The 19122-nt window shown below is 46.9% G+C and overlaps 10 non-coding genes across 10 annotated transcripts; 4 read left to right on the top strand and 6 right to left on the bottom strand.

The window, feature by feature from the left end:
* The first annotated feature begins 997 nt into the window (after positions 1-997).
* Positions 998-1077, top strand: trnas-gcu (transfer RNA serine (anticodon GCU)). The gene has a single exon. It is a non-coding gene; the product is annotated as a tRNA-Ser (tRNA).
* Positions 1078-2560: 1483 nt separating this feature from the next.
* Positions 2561-2632, bottom strand: trnaq-cug (transfer RNA glutamine (anticodon CUG)). The gene has a single exon. It is a non-coding gene; the product is annotated as a tRNA-Gln (tRNA).
* A 4522-nt stretch (positions 2633-7154) lies between these two features.
* On the bottom strand, positions 7155-7241 carry trnay-gua (transfer RNA tyrosine (anticodon GUA)). The gene is given in 2 exon segments: positions 7155-7190; positions 7205-7241. It is a non-coding gene; the product is annotated as a tRNA-Tyr (tRNA).
* A 757-nt stretch (positions 7242-7998) lies between these two features.
* trnav-cac (transfer RNA valine (anticodon CAC)) lies at positions 7999-8071 on the bottom strand. The gene has a single exon. It is a non-coding gene; the product is annotated as a tRNA-Val (tRNA).
* A 745-nt stretch (positions 8072-8816) lies between these two features.
* Positions 8817-8898, bottom strand: trnal-cag (transfer RNA leucine (anticodon CAG)). Its single transcript has one exon. It is a non-coding gene; the product is annotated as a tRNA-Leu (tRNA).
* Positions 8899-9512: 614 nt separating this feature from the next.
* On the bottom strand, positions 9513-9585 carry trnav-uac (transfer RNA valine (anticodon UAC)). Its single transcript has one exon. It is a non-coding gene; the product is annotated as a tRNA-Val (tRNA).
* Positions 9586-10212: 627 nt separating this feature from the next.
* Positions 10213-10285, bottom strand: trnav-cac (transfer RNA valine (anticodon CAC)). Its single transcript has one exon. It is a non-coding gene; the product is annotated as a tRNA-Val (tRNA).
* Positions 10286-11177: 892 nt separating this feature from the next.
* trnaq-cug (transfer RNA glutamine (anticodon CUG)) lies at positions 11178-11249 on the top strand. Its single transcript has one exon. It is a non-coding gene; the product is annotated as a tRNA-Gln (tRNA).
* A 4847-nt stretch (positions 11250-16096) lies between these two features.
* Positions 16097-16168, top strand: trnaq-cug (transfer RNA glutamine (anticodon CUG)). The gene has a single exon. It is a non-coding gene; the product is annotated as a tRNA-Gln (tRNA).
* A 2502-nt stretch (positions 16169-18670) lies between these two features.
* trnav-cac (transfer RNA valine (anticodon CAC)) lies at positions 18671-18743 on the top strand. Its single transcript has one exon. It is a non-coding gene; the product is annotated as a tRNA-Val (tRNA).
* Positions 18744-19122: the final 379 nt, after the last annotated feature.

The raw sequence follows: 19122 nt of genomic DNA, 5'->3' as shown, positions 1-19122 counted from the left end.
TGCCAAAACCACACAACAACCTTGACCAAATCCTGACTGACATAACTGACTTGGTACATAATCACCGTCTCAACGGAACTGAATTAGCCCAACTGTTGACATTGACCACAGGCTCCAAGTATAGTGCTTTTTGTACGGCCATTTAGCCAATTTGGCCAAAGGGGAATTCAGAACACCCTCGTGGCCATTACCATTTTTATGGTACCTGGCGACTTCAACCCGTGAACTCCACTGTACCGCTTATCCTCTACAACGGACTGTATTCCCCACCCTTTACCAGCATGGGGACATTCCAACCCAAGATGAGAACACACTGGACCAGGTACACAGCAACATAGTACGTGGCACAGACACAGCTTCACCCTACCCCCACTTTTAGCCCAGACTGAAAAAGCAGAAAAACCCTTTTGCAGCTGAAATTGCTCAGTTGGGAGCGCGTTGGATTGAATCTCTAAAGGTCTCTAGTTCAATCCCAGTTTTCAGCACAATTGCTGTTTACATCGTGAGTTGGCAAATAGTTTGTAAAGGGTTGACTTTGTTCTCTTGATTTCATCAACGTCGATCACGACAACACAGCCAATTACATATTAAGACCAGACAAGTGCAGTTGGGAGGTGACATACAGAATCCTGATGCATATCATGTTACAATCCATGCCATGCTACCAAGATTGTCTGTCCACTTGAAGTGTGGTGATGTAAAAATACACTAGTTTTGACCACACCTGTATTTTTAGTAAACATTATTAGCATGCAATGAATCAAAGTATAAGCTACGATGTCGGCGATCAAGAACACTTTTGTTGGGGAAAAAGAGCCAGAACATATCATTTCGACAATACGGGTATCGAACCCGCTATTTCTTGCATGTAGAGCAAGAACTCTAGCCTTTGAGTTAAATCCCCCCGCTGCACAAGAAGGCTGCCACAATTTCTGCAACACCAAAACACTAATTAAGATGTGTCATTTTAAGTCCACAAGACCATCCCCACGAAGGAGATGAGGTGACCGAGATTAAGGTGATGGACTGCTAATCCATTGTGTTCTGCACGCATGGGTTCGAATCCCATCCTCATCGGACTATACTAATGCACCAGTTTTGACACCCCCTGTGTTTTTAGGAAACATCATTAGAATGCAATTAATCCAAGTATCCGGTACGATGTGGGAGATTGAGAATGCTTTTTTGGCAAGAAAAAGGCATAATATACCATTTGGAGAATGCAGGCATCGATTCCACTTCATCTCACATGCGAAGTGAGCGCTCTAGCATTTGTGGTCAGACAAGAATGGGATTTGTTTTTGTGTACTTCGAATGAATTTTTTTTTTAATTGATGTGGACTTCTTGATGTTTGATCAATTCCACAGCCAACCGAGTTTCTCAGGGAACAAAGGAGCGAGAGGTTCAGTCATAGCTGAGAATTTTGGAAGTGTAGTCATCTTAACCCTCCCGTTATGTTCATTTGTCATTTCTCATTTGTCATTCGATCAATGCCCGCATTCTCCATAAACTCCTTTGTTTTTTTGATGAAATGTTCCTAAGTAGCGAATACTAATCCGGGCCCCAATCCCGATATCTAGGCCAAATACAGCCATAGGTATCACCCTAAACCCAGTCCTAACCTAAACCCAGTCCTAACTGCATTCTCCCTTCTAGCACCTTGTCTTGTCTTGTTGTGGTATCAATGCCCACAGTCTCCAAGGAGTTCTTTGCCTTTTGTAGAAGAGATGTTGGGATTGGATCACCCCTTAGCATCCGACAAATACCCCAAACCAGGGGAATTACCTCAAATGGTAAAGTGCTTGCTTAGCATGCGAGAAGTAGCAGAGTCGATACCCGCATTCTCCAAGGAATCCTTTGTATTTTGTAAAAGAGATGTTGGGATCGGAAATGAGTCCAGGATCTATCCCTCAGCGTGAGACAAATACCCCAAACCTAATCCTGGCCGCGTTCTCTAGATTAGTCTCTTATCATGGAATGGTGAAGAAACCCAGTACGTGATTTATTGTTCTCAAGTAGCGCATCAAGGTGACCCCAACCATTCCACCGAGGCCGAAGACAAATCCTACCTCCAGTCAAAACCTATCCAAATGTCAATTCCCTGAACGGAAATCGAACCCGGACCACAGCGGTGAGAGCAGCAAATCCTAGCCACTCGACCACCAGGGACTGCTTTTGGTCTGCACTCAGAAAGCCAGAGAGTGTGTCGCTTCTCTTTGGCCTTCTCGGTGTTGAGGATGAGGAAGCAGAAGTCTTCTGGCACCTGCAAACGCCTCCTTTTTGCCCTCAAATTACGAGGGCAACAGGACAATCCCTTGGTACTCTATGGAAACTACATGAGGAGCCTGGCTTTTAACTGTAACTGGAAAGGCTTGTGGCCCCGCACACAAACCAAGTATCTTCTGATCAGCTGATCCTTAACATCAGCTGTCACAGACATTGGCGTCGTTTGGGGACCTCATCCTGATCCACGGTTACCACTGATTTGTAGAGTAAGTCAATATACTCTTACTGTTAAAGGAAGAAACAGTCCAAACACTCAATTGCTGCAGGGCAAGTAGGTTCCACCAAGACTTGAACTTGGACCACTGGATTCAGAGTCCAGAGTGCTAACCATTACACCATGGAACCCTTTGTTTTGGATGTGACTGGCACCTTCTGGCGTAACAATGGAGGCTTTGCAAACCAGGACAACTTTACTCTTTGATGAGCGCTAAGTATTTTCGGGTACAATCCAGGGGTCTTGAGCTCTCACGGAAATGGCTGTCCTTTTCCAACAGGAGTTGAGATGAAACGTATTCAAATAGACACTCAAATGATCACTCAATCAGAATTACTCCGTTTGCCAATTTCAGACTGCGTGACAAAAACGCAAGTCCAACTCCATTGACAGGGAAGCGGAAGTCCTTCAGACAAGACGGTATTGCCATTCTTTCCTGGCAGACATAACATAAGAAACAGCTTGTCCTTCGAGCCGGACTTGAACCAGCGACCTAAGGATGTTGTTTTGGGGCAAATGAGTACAGCCAAGCATTTGACGGCGTCTTCACTGTGTATTGCTTTCCTTTCCTGAGATGCCGGATGGTGGTCCAGAATCTCTGCGAAGCCGTCCGGAAGTCCTTCTTCATGGCTCCTCCAAACTCCTCCCATGTCAGAGTTTTTGCCTCAGCGAATGCTAAAGCCGCGGACCGCTTGGCCTGTCGGTTCCTGTCAGCTGAAGTCCCATGAGCCAAAAAGGCCCAATAGAACTCCTTCAGCTTGACGGCATCCCTCACCAATGGCATCCGCCTTAGGGCCACAGCCGCCTCGACAATGGAGGCACAGAACATCCCTGCCTCCCTCTGGATCTTGCAGGTCACTGGGAAGATATTCGGCTCAAAGGACCATTTGGTCCCGAACATGAAACTTTTGATCTGAGTGTCCGGGATTCAAGTACCTGTTCAGGTGACAAGGTCTGAGGTCCACTTGCAAACGCCTCATTTTGCCCTCAAAATAAATAAAACAAATAGACAAAGATGTCTCCTTTGTAGGGAAAATTGTTCCAGAAATTATGGGCTTTTCTTCAACAAAACAAGACATCACAATCGTGGCTTGAAAGAAACACCTTAGTCACCCTCGGGGTCACTTTGATATCTCGGTGGACTCAACTTGTGCCCTTGGAGTCAATGGTTTGTAAATAGGCTTGTAACCTCCTCTAACCTTGTCTGGATGGCTGGATGTCTGGCCTTTTGAAGAATGAAGTTAAGGTCCTTTCAGCCAGCCAATAAGCCTTTTCAAACTATTTGCCAAGTCACAACATAAACAGGGATTGTTCTGAAAACCGGGCTAGAACCAGGGACCTTTAGAACTTCAGTCTAACTTCCTCCCAAGTGAGTATTTCAGCTTCTGAGGTGGTGTTCTGCTTTTTCAGTCGTGGGTAAAAGTGGAGGCAGGGTGAAGCTGTGTCTGTGCCACGTATGTTGCTGTGTACCTAGTCCAGTGTGTTCTCATCTTGGGTTGGAATGTCCCCATGCCGGTAACGGGTGGGGAATACAGTCCGTTGATGAGGATAAGAGCTACGGAAAATGGGAAGGATTTCACTGGTTGAAGTCTCCAGCTACCATAAAAACAGTCATGGGCAACAAGCCTGTTCTGAATTCCGCTTTGGCCAATCGACACTACATCGACTCAGCAGCAGTCCTTGTTAGTATAGTGGCCAGTATCTCCGCCTGTCACATGGAAGATTGCGCGGTTCGATTCCCAGACGGGGAGTTCCTGTTTTGTATGTCACGTTGAACCTTGAGCAGGGTTGCGGTTGCAACAACCAGTCCGGGAGAACAAGACCTCTATTCATCTTCTTCTCCAAGTGCTCAGCTGTGTTGTACAATCTGACAGTCCTTTGCTATTGTTGAGATTGTTGAGCACATCTTCAACCTGAGCCTGAAGCTGCGGAGGGTGCCACAGCTGTGGAAGACATCCTGCGTGGTTCCTGTCCCCAAGACGCCGCACCCCAAGGACCTCAGCAGCTACAGGCCGGTGGCACTTACATCACACCTGATGAAGACCCTGGAGCGGCTGATCCTTGACCATCTCCGCCCCCTGGTGGGTCCTTCGATGGACCCGCTTCAGTTTGCCTATCAACCTGGCACTGGGGTGGACGACGCCGTCATCTTCCTCCAGCACAGAGCGCTCTCTCACCTGGAGAAACCTGGGAGCACGGTGAGAATCATGTTCTTTGATTTTTCCAGTGCGTTCAACACCATCCAGCCAGCACTTCTGAGGGACAAGCTGGAGCACACAGGGGTGGACCTGCACCTCACATCGTGGATACTGGACTACCTCACCAACCGTCCACAGTATGTGAGGACACGGGACTGTGTGTCCGACACGGTTGTCTGCAGTACGGGGGCTCCGCAGGGAACGGTCCTGGCTCCGTTCCTTTTCACCCTCTACACAGCAGACTTCTCCTACAACACACCAACCTGCCACCTGCAGAAGTTCTCTGACGACTCTGCAATTGTTGGCCTCATCACAGATGGGGACGACTTGGAGTACAGAGGACTGACACGGGACTTTGTGGATTGGTGCCAGCGGAACTGCCTCCAGATCAACACGGGGAAAACCAGAGAGCTGGTGGTGGATTTCCGCAGGCGCATCCACTCTCCTCCAACACCAGTGAACATTCAGGGAATCGACATTGAGATGGTGACATCTTACAAGTACCTGGGTGTTCATCTCAACAATAGACTGGACTGGACTCATCACACGGAAGCACTTTACAGGAAGGGCATGAGCAGACTCTATCTGCTCAGGAGACTGAGGTCTTTTGGAGTGCAAGGGGCACTCCTCAAGACGTTCTATGACTCTGTTGTGGCTTCAGCCATTTTCCAGGGAGTGGTCTGCTGGGGCAGCAGCATTTCGGCTGCGGATAGGAAGAGACTGGATAAGATCATCAGGAAGGCCAGCTCTGCACTGGGTTGCCCTCTTGACCCAGTGGAGGTGGTGGGAGAGAGGAGGATGCTGGCTAAGCTATCATCCATGTTGGAGAACGACTCCCACCCCCTGCAGGACACTTTGACAGCACTTGAGAGCTCCTTCAGCGATAGACTGCTTCACCCCAAGTGTGTGAAGGAGCGATATCGCAGGTCTTTTCTTCCTGCAGCTGTCAGGCTGTACAACCAGCACCGCTCACAATAGACTTCTACACTGCTATGTACATCTGTGTAATACTTGCTTTTAGTCAGTATAGTTACTCCAGACCCCGTTCACTGTGCAATATCTGATAAACCTCCATGTGCAATATTATGGGCTCTAATGCAATATACTAAGTTATATGTGAAGTATTTCCATAATGCCTCATATTAACTCTCTAACAGGATCTCAGTGTATAGACTGGTCATATATCTCATCTGGTTTCATATTATCTACATACTGTATTGTATATAACTCTGGGAAAAACTGTTGATTTCTGTTAATACTTGGGTTGTTTATATTGTTTATTTTTCTATATTGTGTATTTTGTACTGCTTAACTGACTCTGTACTCTTGCTGCTGTGCAATACAAATTTCCCCACTGAGGGACGAATAAAGGCATATCTTAATCTTAATCTTACCAAATCATTCCAGCCGTGGATAATGGACCTAAACAGGAAAACGACAGCTGTGGGATTTCAACCAATGGCTCCTGAGCGAAAGGAGCCTTAATCTGGTGCTTTAGACCACTCATCCACACAACCCAATATGGTGCCCTGATCAGGAAAAAACTGTGACCTTGTGAGGTTCGCTGACAACGGAGGACACTGAAATGAAGCCGCACAAAGGAGGGTACCTGCACTGTTTACATGTCCGTTGACCAGGTAGACCGGGATTCAATTGGCAGACTTGAAATTGTTCTTATGTGCAGTGACAGCAGTTCACAGACAGCGCTGAAAGATGACCCGAACCGTTCGACCGAGGACCAAGACAAATTCTATCTCCAGTCAAAACCGAACCAAATGTCAGTTCCCTGACCAGGAATCGAACAACAGCTGCGGTGGTGAAAGCACCAAGTCCCAGCCACTAGACAACCAGGGACTGCATCATGGCTGCACTCTGAAAGGCAGAGACTGTGTCGCTTTGACGTACTCCAGCAAAGGAATATAGTTATGAGACTGGACTTTCTCTGCCAACACTGCATCAGCAGGGGAATTAGCTTAAATGGTAGAGCGCTCGCTTAGCATGTGAGAGGTAGCAGGATCAATGCCTGCATTCTCCATGAACTCCTTTGTTTTTTTGATTGAAATGTTCCCAAGTAGCGAATACTAATCCGGGGCCCAATCCCGATATCTAGGCCAAATAGGTATCACCCTAAACTGGATTCAGAGTCCAGAGTGCTAACCATTACACCATGGAACCCTTTGTTTTGGATGTGACTGGCACCTTCTGGCGTAACAATGGAGGCTTTGCAAACCAGGACAACAACTTTACTCTCTGATGAGCGCAAAGTATTTTCGGGTACAATCCAGGGGTCTTGTGCTCTCATGGAAATGGCTGTCCTTTTCCAACAGGAGTTGAGATGAAACGTAGTTAAATAGACACACAGAATTACTCTGTTTGCCAATTTCAGATTGCGTGACAAAGACTCAAGACGGTATTGCCATTCCTTCCTGGCAGACATAACATAAGAAACAGCTTGTCCTTCGAGCCGGACTTGAACCAGCGACCTAAGGATGCCAGCTTGCACCACTACAGTCCTCCGCTCTTCCAACTGAGCTATCTAAGGTCTTGTGTTTTCGGGCGAATAAGTACAGCCAAGCGCTTGACAGCGTCTTCACTGTGTACTGCTTTCCTTTCCTGAGACGCCGGATGGTGGTCCAGAATCTCTTCGAAGCCGTCCAGAAGTCCTTCTCCATGGCTTCTCCAAACTCCTCCCATGTCAGAGTTTTTGGCTCAGCGAATGCCAAAGCCGCGGACCACTTGGCCTGTCGGTTCCTGTCAGCTGAAGTCCCATGAGCCAAAAAGGCCCAATAGAACTCCTTCAGCTTGACGGCATCCCTCACCAACGGGTTCTAGGAGTACCGCCACGATAGGCCCTGACCACCTTAGGGCCACAGCCGCCTCGACAATGGAGGCACAGAACATCCCTTCCTGCCTCTGGATCTTGCAGGTCACTGGGAAGATATTCGGCTTGAAGGACCATTTGGTCCCGAACATGAAACTTTTGATCTGAGTGTCCCGGATTCAAGTCCCTGTTCAGGTGACCAGGTCTGAGGTCCTCTTGCAAATGCCTCCTTTTGCCCTCAGGACAACAGGACAATACCTTGGTACTTTATAGAAACTACATGAGGAGCCGGGCTTTTAACTGGAACTGGAAAGACTTGCGGCCCGCACTGTCAGAAGTGGGATTTGAACCCACGCCTCATTAGTGACTGCAACCTGAATGCAGCGCCTTCAGCATCCTTACCCCCCAGGTTTACACATATCCTTGTTCCCATTTATCACCTTGATTTTTTTTTGTAAGAAAAGGACTTGAAAGGCCATGTTTCCACCCAGTTTCGAACTGGGGACCTTTTGCGTGTGAGGCAAACGTGATAACCACTACACTATGGAAACCCGAAGAAAGGGGCTCTTAAGGGGACTGGCGAAGTCACAAAGCAGTTGCCAAACAATGAAACATGACCATGTGTCCAAAGTGGGGGCAGATTGACAATTGTCCAAATTGACAAAGATTTCTCCTTTGTACGGAAAAATGTTCCCGAAATAATGGGCTTTTCTTCAACAAAACAAGACAATCGCGGCTTGAAGGTTTAAAAACGAGCTGTGAAAGAAACACCTTAGCCACCCTCGGGCTCACCTTGATGACTCAGTGGACTCAACTTGTGCCCTTGGAGTCAATGGTTTGGCTTGTAACCTCCTCTAACCTTGTCTGGGTGCATATATGTAAGTACTAGCATACAAGTGTTTCAAATGTACTTCTTCCCTGAGATAATATTTCTCCTCTCTTGTAGAGAAGTATTGGATGACAATACCAAATGTACAATACCAGGAAAATGCCAGCTGTGGCATTTCAACCAGTGATACAACTAATTTAACTAATTTAAATTCAGCACACAGCATAGGAGGGTAAAAGATAGCCTAGCAAAGAGGGGCACGTTTGTTCAATTCCAGCAGTCCTCTTCTGGTGTTTCCATGACTCTGATACTTTTCATTCGAGGTCATGTTGAAGTATAAAGACTATTTTCTGGAGAAACGCAAGACCCCAGGATGCAATAGGTCTGCTTTGTACACTTTTCAGCAGCGGTCATGTTGAAAAGCACCCCTGGTTTACTGGGTGACGCCACTTCGAAATGCAAGAAACTGTCAGAAGTGGGATTCGAACCCACGCCTCATTAGAGACTGCAACCTGAATGCAGCGCCTTCGACCACTCGGCCATCCTGACCCTCAAAACCTCCTGTAATTGTTCCTCTATACAAAGACCATGACAACACTTTTCCGACAGCTGAGTCTAGTCCATTACAAGACAATGCTTTGATGCAGACTGGTCATGATGTCTTTGAAGTTCACCAAAGCAGACCATACTTAAGGTGACTCCACTTCCAAAGTTCTCAGTGATGACTGAACGTCTCGCTCCTTCTGTTCCCTGAGAAACTCGGTCAGCTGTGGTATTGATCAAACATCAGGATGGCCACATCAATAAAAACAGAACAAAAAATGATATTTAGAGCAGGAAAAGGCCTGATTTGCTCAGTCGGTAGAGCATGAGATTCTTAATCTCATGATTGTGGGTTCGAGCCCCACATTTGGTGATTCATCGCTTTTATTGATACATCTGGAAGATATCTTTCCTATTGAAAATTGCTCAACATGCAGAAAACATTGCATTACAAATACACAAAAACAAGTCATCTGACCAAAGGCCTGGAGGCTCAGTTTGTAGGGCATTATACTTTTAATCTGATTGTCAAGAGTTCAAGTCCCTTCAAAGATCAAGTACATGTCCTTGTTCCTATTTGTCACCTTGATTTTTTTGTAAAAGGTGGACTTGAAAGGCCATGTTTCCACCCAGTTTCGAACTGGGGACCTTTTGCATGTAAGGCAAACGTGATAACCACTACACTATGGAAACCTGAAGGATGGGGCTTTTAAGGGGACTGAGCTCAATTTTATTTCACATATTAAACATGTTACAACAACAGGATTTTATGTTTCATTTAAAGAATATAGCCAGAGTCCGCCCGTTCCTCTCTCGGGCAAATAGAGAGATGCTGATGCATGCTTTTATTACCAGTCGTATTGGCTATTGCAATGCCCTGCTTTCTGGTCTTCCTAAAAGAAACATCACAAGTCTGCAACTTTTACCGAACAACTTTTGCTGCACGTGTGCTGACGAGGAACAGAAGGCAGGCGCATATTACACCGCTTAATGGTTTTTAAATGTCTTAGGGGTTGTGGGCCTTCTTATTTTTATTAATGGTATATATCTTTCTTTCTTATCTCTCAAAGGTTTTTAAATTCTTAGGGCTTGTGGGCCTTATCTTTCTGAATTTCTTTTACGTTATGAACCATCGCGGTTCCTCAGGTCCTCCAACACCGGCCTGTTATGTATTCCCAGCCCATCAGTCATGCGGGAAATATGGATTGTGTGTCCAAATTGAGGATGGATGCTTGTGTACACACCTTCAGACATCAAACACATATCCTTGTTCCGGTTTGTCACCTTGATTTTTTTGTAAAAGCAGGACTTGAAAGGCCATGTTTCCACCCAGTTTTGAACTGGGGACCTTTTGCGTGTGAGGCAAACGTGATAACCACTACACTATGGAAACCAGAGGGAAGGGTCTTTTAAGGGGACTGGCAAAGTCACAAAGCAGTTGCCAAACAATGAAACACGACGATGTGTCCAAAGTGGGGCCAGATTGACAATTGTCCAAATTGACAAAGATTTCTCCTTTGTAGGGAAAATTGTTCCAGAAATAATGGGCTTTTCTTCAACAAAACAAGACAATTCCGGCTTGAAAGGTGTTTGATCAATTCCACAGCTGACCTAGTTTCTCATGGAACAGAAGGAGTGAGACCTGGAGGGTTGCCGTCTCTAATGAGGCGTGGGTTCAAATCCCACTTCTGACAGTGCGGGGCCACAAGTCTTTCTAGTTCCAGGTAAAAGCCCGGCTCCTCATGTATTTTCCATAAAGTACCAAGGTGTTGTCCTGTTGTCCTTGTATTTTGAGGGCAAAATGAGGCGTTTGCAAGTGGACCTCAGACCTTGTCACCTGAACAGGGACTTGAATCCCGGACACTCAGATCAAACGTTTCATGTTAAGGTGACCGGCTCAACCTTTGTCTTGTTCTGTGCCTCCATTGTCGAGGCGGCTGTGGCCCTAAGGTGGATGCCATTGGTGAGGGATGCCGTCAAGCTGAAGGAGTTCTATTGGGCCTTTTTGGCTCATGGGACTTCAGCTGACAGGAACCGACAGGCCAAGCGGTCCGCGGCTTTGGCATTCGCTGAGGCAATAACTCTGACATGGGAGGAGTTTGGAGAAGCCATGGAGAAGGACTTCCGGACGGCTTCGAAGAGATTCTGGACCACCATCCGGCATCTCAGGAAAGGAAAGCAGTACACAGTGAAGACGCCGTCAAACGCTTGGCTGAAAGTTGTTGTCCTGGTTTGCAAAGCCTCCATTGTTACGCCAGAAGGTGCCAGTCACATCCAAAACAAAGGGTTCCATGGTGTAATGGTTAGCACTCTGGACTCTGAATCCAGTGGTCCAAGTTCAAGTCTTGGTGGAACCTACTTGCCCTGCAGCAATTGAGTGTTTGGACTGAGTCTTCCTGTAAGAGTATGATGACTTATTGACTTACTCTACAAATCAGTGGTAACCGTGGATCAGGATGAGGTCCCCAAACGACACCAATGTCTGTGACAGCTGATGTTAAGGATCAGCTGATCAGAAGATACTTGGTTTGTGTGCGGGGCCACAAGCCTTTCCAGTTCCAGTTAAAAGCCAGGCTCCTCATGTAGTTTCCATAGAGTACCAAGGGATTGTCCTGTTGCCCTCGTATTTTGAGGGCAAAAAGGAGGCGTTTGCAAGTGGACCTCAGACCTGGTCACCTGAACAGGGACTTGAATCCCGGACACTCAGATCAAACGTTTCATGTTAAGGTGACCGGCTCAACTTTTGTCTTGTCTGACCACGAATTCTTTTTGTCCAGAAGATATTTGGATTGTCCATGTGGGTAGTTTAAGACCTCAGTCCATCTTGGGGGTGGACATTTCGGGGCCTCTTCATGTCTGCAAGGCCTCGGTGGAATGGTTGGGGTCACCTTGATGCGCTACTTGGGAACAATGAATCACGTACTGGGCTTCTTCACTATTCCATGATAAGAGACTAATCTAGAGAATGCGGCCAGGATTAGGTTTGGGGTATTTGTCTGACGCTGAGGGATAGATCCTGGACTCATTTCCGATCCCACAACTCTTTTACAAAATACAAAGGATTCCTTGGAGAATGCGGCTATCGACTCTGCTACTTCTCGCATGCTAAGATAGCACTTTACCATTTGAGGTAATTCCCCTGGTTTGGGGTATTTGTCGGATGCTAAGGGGTAGATCCAATCCCAACATCTCTTCGCCAAAATGCAAAGAACTCCTTGGAGACTGTGGGCATTGATCCCACAACAAGACAAGACATGGTGCTAGAGGGGAGAATGCAGTTAGGACTGGGTTTAGGTTAGGACTGGGTTTAGGGTGATACCTATGGCTGTATTTGGCCTAGATATCGGAATTGGGGCCCGGATTAGTATTCGCTACTTGGGAATATTTCATCAAAAAAACAAAGGAGTTTATGGAGAATGCAGGCATTGATCCCTCTACCTCTCACATGCTAAGCGAGCGCTCTACCATTTGAGCTAATTCCCCTGCTGATGCAGTGTTGGCAGAGAAGGTCCAGTCTCATAACTATTTTGGTTCCATTGGTGGAGTACGTCAAAGCGACACAGTCTCTGCCTTTCAGAGTGCATCCATGATGCAGTCCCTGGTTGTCTCGTGACTGGGGCTTGGTGCTCTCACCACTGCGGCCGTTGTTCGACTCCCGGTCAGGGAAGTGACATTTGGTTAGGTTTTGACTGGAGATAGGATTTGTCTTGGTCGAATGGTTAGGGTCATCTTTTAGATTGTGCAGATGAGTATAATAAACTAAAACAATATAATGAATAATCACCTTCAAGATGTATCAATAAAAGGGCTGAATCGCCCAATGTGGGGCTCAAACAAACGACCCTGAGATTAAAAGTCTCATTCGCTACCGGCTGAGCTAATCGGGCCTTTTTCTGCTCTAGATATCATTTTTTGTTTTGCTTTTTATTGATGTTGCCTTCCTGATGTTTGATCAATTTTATAGCTGACCGAGTTTCTCAGGGAACAGAAGGAGCACATTTTAACGCCCCATTATTGAAAGACGTAACGACCATCAGGAGGAGTGAGGTTTTTTGTGAGGACCTTTAGAACTTCAGTCCAATGCTCTTCCAAGTGGCCTATTTTAGCTGCGATGGTGGGTTCTGCTTTTTCAGTCGGGGCCTAAAGTGGGGGAAGGGTGAAGCTGTATCTGTGCCATGTAGTGCCGTCTTCGCCGACATGGCCTCGGTACTGTGGACGACGAGTTCGCCTACAGGTGGGAGGTTGACCATCTGGCGATGGAGGTTGACCACCTACCTCCAGCCAAATGTCAATTTCCTGACCGGGAATCGAACCCTGGCCGAATCTTATCCACTAGACCACCAGGGACTGCTTTAGGTCTGCACTCAGAAAGGCAGAGACTGTGTCGCTTTGACGTAGTCCAGCAAAGGAACCAAAATAGTTATAAGACTGGACCTTCTCTGCCAACGCTGCAACAGCAGGAGAATTAGCTCAAATGGTAGAGCGCTCGCTTCGCATGTGAGAGGAAGCGGGATCAATGCCCGCATTCTCTAAAATCTCTTTTGTTTTTTGTGATTAAATGTTCCCAAGTACCAAACACGAACCCGGCCCCCAATCCCGATATCTAGGCCAAATACAGCCATAGGTATCACCTTGTCTTGTTGTGGGATCAATGCCCGCAGTCTTCTAGGAGTTCTTTGCCTTTTGTAAAAGAGATGTTAGGATCGGAAATGAGTCCAGGATCGATCCACGTGGTAGACCCGGGTCCGATTCCCGGCCAGTGCAACAGAGCTGTTTTCATACCTTTCATCGTGAAAAGAAGTGCCAAGACCGTTTTCAGGACCAACTGATGACCTCTGATTTCGATCAGAAACGTCACACCTCTCCACCTGAGACTCTACACCTGAGACTCTCCACCACAAGACTTGATTATCTAATCCAAATTCAGTCAATAGTGGCATTCTCAGCCACAACCACAATGAGACGCCGTAAAGAGTAAAGTTGTTGTCCTGGTTTGCAAAGCCTCCATTGTTACCCCAGAAGGTGCCAGTCACATCCAAAACAAAGGGTCCCATGGTGTAATGGTTAGCACTCTGGACTCTGAATCCAGTTTAGGGTGATACCTATGGCTGTATTTGGCCTAGATATCGGGATTGGGGCCCGGATTAGTATTCGCTACTTGGGAACATTTAATGACAAAAAAACAAAAGAGCTTTTGGGAAACGCAGGCATTGATCCCGCTACCTCTCACATGCTAAGCAAGCACTCTACCACTTGAGCTAATTCCACTGCTGATGCAGTGTTGGCAGAGAAGGTCCAGTCTCATAACTATTTTCCTTTGCTGGAGTATGTCAAAGTGACACAGTCTCTGCCTTTCAGAGTGCAGCCATGATGCAGTCCCTGGTTGTCTCGTGGCTGGGACTTAGTGCTCTCACCACCGCGGCTGTTGTTCGATTCCCGGTCAGGGAACTGACATTTGGTTAGGTTTTGACTGGAGATAGGATTTGTCTTGGTCCTCGGTCGAACGGTTCGGGTCATCTTTAAGCGCTGTCTGTGAACTGCTGTCACTGCACATAAAAACAATTCCAAGTCCGCCAATTGAATCCCGGTCTACCTGGTCAACCGCATAATCTTCCATGTGACAGGCGGAGATACTGGCCACTATACTAACAACGACTGCTGCTGAGTCGATGTAGTGTCGTTTGGCCAAAGCGGAATTCAGAACAGGCTTGTGGCCCATGACCGTTTTTATGGTAGCTGGAGACTTCAACCAGTGGAATCCTTCCCATTTTCCGTAGCTCTTATCCTCATCAACGGACTGTATTCCCCACCCGTTACCGGCATGGGGACATTCCAACCCAAGATGAGAACACACTGGACCCGGTACACAGCAACATACATGGCACAGACACAGCTTCACCCTGCCCCCACTTTTACCTACGACTGAAAAAGCAGAACACCACCTCAGAAGCTGAAATACTCACTTAGGAGAAAGTTAGACTGAAGTTCTAAAGGTCCCTGGTTCAAGCCCGGTTTTCAGAACAATCCCTGTTTATGTTGTGACTTGGCAAATAGTTTGAAAAGGCTTATTGGCTGGCTGAAAGGACCTTAACTTCATTCTTCAAAAGGCCAGACATCCAGCCATCCAGACAAGGTTAGAGGAGGTTACAAGCCTATTTACAAACCATTGACTCCAAGGGCACAAGTTGAGTCCACCGAGATATCAAAGTGACCCCGAGGGTGACTAAGGTGTTTCTTTCAAGCCGCGATTGTGATGTCTTGTTTTGTTGAAGAAAAGCCCATAATTTCTGGAACAATTTTCCCTACAAAGGAGACATCTTTGTCTATTTGTTTTATTTATTTTGAGGGCAAAATGAGGCGTTTGCAAGTGGACCTCAGACCTTGTCACCTGAACAGGTACTTGAATCCCGGACACTCAGATCAAAAGTTTCATGTTCGGGACCAAATGGTCCTTTGAGCCGAATATCTTCCCAGTGACCTGCAAGATCCAGAGGGAGGCAGGGATGTTCTGTGCCTCCATTGTCGAGGCGGCTGTGGCCCTAAGGCGGATGCCATTGGTGAGGGATGCCGTCAAGCTGAATGAGTTCTATTGGGCCTTTTTGGCTCATGGGACTTCAGCTGACAGGAACCGACAGGCCAAGCGGTCCGCGGCTTTAGCATTCGCTGAGGCAAAAACTCTGACATGGGAGGAGTTTGGAGGAGCCATGAAGAAGGACTTCCGGACGGCTTCGCAGAGATTCTGGACCACCATCCGGCATCTCAGGAAAGGAAAGCAATACACAGTGAAGACGCCATCAAATGCTTGGCTGTACTCATTTGCCCCAAAACAACATCCTTAGGTCGCTGGTTCAAGTCCGGCTCGAAGGGCAAGCTGTTTCTTATGTTATGTCTGCCAGGAAAGAATGGCAATACCGTCTTGTCTGAAGGACTTCCGCTTCCCTGTCAATGGAGTTGGACTTGAGTCTTTGTCACGCAGTCTGAAATTGGCAAACGGAGTAATTCTGATTGAGTGATCATTTGAGTGTCTATTTGAATACGTTTCATCTCAACTCCTGTTGGAAAAGGACAGCCATTTCCGTGAGAGCTCAAGACCCCTGGATTGTACCCGAAAATACTTAGCGCTCATCAAAGAGTAAAGTTGTTGTCCTTGTTTGCAAAGCCTCCATTGTTACGCCAGAAGGTGCCAGTCACATCCAAAACAAAGGGTTCCATGGTGTAATGGTTAGCACTCTGGACTCTGAATCCAGTGGTCCAAGTTCAAGTCTTGGTGGAACCTACTTGCCCTGCAGCAATTGAGTGTTTGGACTGTTTCTTCCTTTAACAGTAAGAGTATATTGACTTACTCTACAAATCAGTGGTAACCGTGGATCAGGATGAGGTCCCCAAACGACGCCAATGTCTGTGACAGCTGATGTTAAGGATCAGCTGATCAGAAGATACTTGGTTTGTGTGCGGGGCCACAAGCCTTTCCAGTTACAGTTAAAAGCCAGGCTCCTCATGTAGTTTCCATAGAGTACCAAGGGATTGTCCTGTTGCCCTCGTAATTTGAGGGCAAAAAGGAGGCGTTTGCAAGTGCCAGAAGACTTCTGCGTCCTCATCCTCAACACCGAGAAGGCCAAAGAGAAGCGACACACTCTCTGGCTTTCTGAGTGCAGACCAAAAGCAGTCCCTGGTGGTCGAGTGGCTAGGATTTGCTGCTCTCACCGCTGTGGTCCGGGTTCGATTTCCGTTCAGGGAATTGACATTTGGATAGGTTTTGACTGGAGGTAGGATTTGTCTTTGGCCTCGGTTGAATGGTTGGGGTCACCTTGATGCGCTACTTGAGAACAATAAATCACGTACTGGGTTTCTTCACTATTCCATTCCTACTTCTCGCATGCTAAGCAAGCACTTTACCATTTAAGGTAATTCCCCTGGTTTGGGGTATTTGTCGGATGCTAAGGGGTGATCCAATCCCAACATCTCTTCTACAAAAGGCAAAGAACTCCTTGGAGACTGTGGGCATTGATACCACAACAAGACAAGACAAGGTGCTAGAAGGGAGAATGCAGTTAGGACTGGGTATAGGTTAGGACTGGGTTTGGGGTGATACCTATGGCTGTATTTGGCCTAGATATCGGGATTGGGGCCCGGATTAGTATTCGCTACTTGGGAACATTTTATCAAAAAACAAATAAGTTTATGGAGAATGCAGGCATTGATCCCGCTACCTCTCACATGCTAAGCAAGCGCTCTACCATTTGAGCTAATTCCCCTGCTGATGCAGTGTTGGCAGAGAAGTTCCAGTCTCATAACTTTGCTGGACTACGTCAAAGCGACACAGTCTCTGCCTTTCAGAGTGCAGCCATGATGCAGTCCCTGGTTGTCTAGTGGCTGGGACTTGGTGCTCTCACCACCGCGGCTGTTGTTCGATTCCGGGTCAGAAAACTGACATTTGGTTAGGTTTTGACTGGAGATAGGATTTGTCTTGGTCCTCGGTCGAACGGTTCGGGTCATCTTTAAGCGCTGTCTGTGAACTGCTGTCACTGCACATAAAAACAAGTCCGCCAATTGAATCCCGGTCTACCTGGTCAACGGACACGTAAACAGTGCAGGTACCCTCCTTTGTGCGGCTCCATTTCAGTGTCCTCCGTTGTCAGCGAACCTCACAAGGTCACAGTTTTTTCCTGATCAGGGCACCGCTTTGGGTTGTGTGGATGAGTGATCTAAAGCACCAGATTAAGGCTCCTTTCGCTCAGGAGCCACTGGTTGAAATCCCACAGCTGTCATTTTCCTGGTCAGGTCCATTATCCACGACTGGAATGATTTGGTAGCAAAGCACTGTCAGATTGTACAACACAGCTGAGCACTTGGAAAGAAGATGAATAAGAGGTCTTGTTCTCCCGGACTGGTTGTTGCAACCGCAGCCCTGCTCAAGGTTCAACGTGACATACAAAACAGGAACTCCCCGTCTGGGAATCGAACCGCGCAATCTTCCATGTGACAGGCAGAGATACTGGCCACTATACTAACAAGGACTGCTGCTGAGTCGATGTAGTGTCGATTGGCCAAAGCGGAATTCAGAACAGGGTTGTGGCCCATGACCGTTTTTATGGTAGCTGGAGACTTCAATCAGTGAAATCCTTCCCATTTTCTGTAGCTCTTATCCTCATCAACGGACTGTATTCCCCACCCGTTACCGGCATGGAGACATTCCAACCCAAGATGAGAACACACTGGACCAGCTACACCACAACATACGTGGCACAGACACAGCTTCACCCTGCCCCCACTTTTACCCACAACTGAAAAAGCAGAACACCACCTTAGAAGCTGAAATACTCACTTAGGAGAACGTTAGACTGAAGTTCTAAAGGTCCCTGGTTCAAGCCCGGTTTTCAGAACAATCCCTGTTTATGTTGTGACTTGGCAAATAGTTTGAAAAGGCTTATTGGCTGGCTGAAAGGACCTTAACTTCAGTCTTCAAAAGGCCATCCAGCCATCCAGACAAGGTTAGAGGAGCCTATTTACAAACCATTGACTCCAAGGGCACAAGTTGAGTCCACCGAGATATCAAAGTGACCCAGAGGGTGGCTAAGGTGTTTCTTTCAAGCCGCAATTATGATGTCTTGTTTTGTTGAAGAAAGGCCCATTATTTCTGGAACAATTTTCCCTACAAAGGAGAAATCTTTGTCCATTTGGACAATTGTCTGCCCCCACTTTGGACACATCGTCGTGTTTCATTGTTTGGCAACTGCTTTGTGACTTCACCAGTCCCCTTAAAAGCCCCTCCCTTCAGGTTTCCATAGTGTAGTGGTTATCACGTTTGCCTCACACGCAAAAGGTCCCCAGTTCGAAACTGGGTGGAAACATGGCCTTTCAAGACCTCCTTTTACAAAAAAAATCAAGATGACAAATAGGAACAAGGATATGTTCTTGATGTCTGAAGGTGTGTACACGAGCATCCATCCCCAGTTTGGACACACAATTCATATTTCCCGGATGACTGATGGGCTGGGAATACATAACAGGTTGTTGGAGGACCTGATGGACCGCGAGGGTTCATAACATAAAAGAAATTCAGAAAAATAAGAAGGCCCACAACCCCTAAGACATTTAAAAAACATTAAGAGAACCTTCAAATGGATCCTGAAACATACTGGGAGCCAATGCAGTGATTTTAGAAGCGGTGTAATATGCGCCTGCCTTCTGGTCCTCGTCAGCACACGTGCAGCAAAAGCTGTTCTGTAA

The sequence above is a fragment of the Doryrhamphus excisus genome, linkage group LG6 (genome assembly GCF_037039965.1).
Source record: "Doryrhamphus excisus strain RoL-2023G ecotype Guam linkage group LG6, RoL_Dexc_Guam_v1.1, whole genome shotgun sequence".
NCBI classification, from domain to species: domain Eukaryota; kingdom Metazoa; phylum Chordata; class Actinopteri; order Syngnathiformes; family Syngnathidae; genus Doryrhamphus; species Doryrhamphus excisus.
The sequence above is the reverse complement of the archived record's forward strand: the minus strand, read 5'-3'. Positions and strand labels throughout refer to the sequence as shown.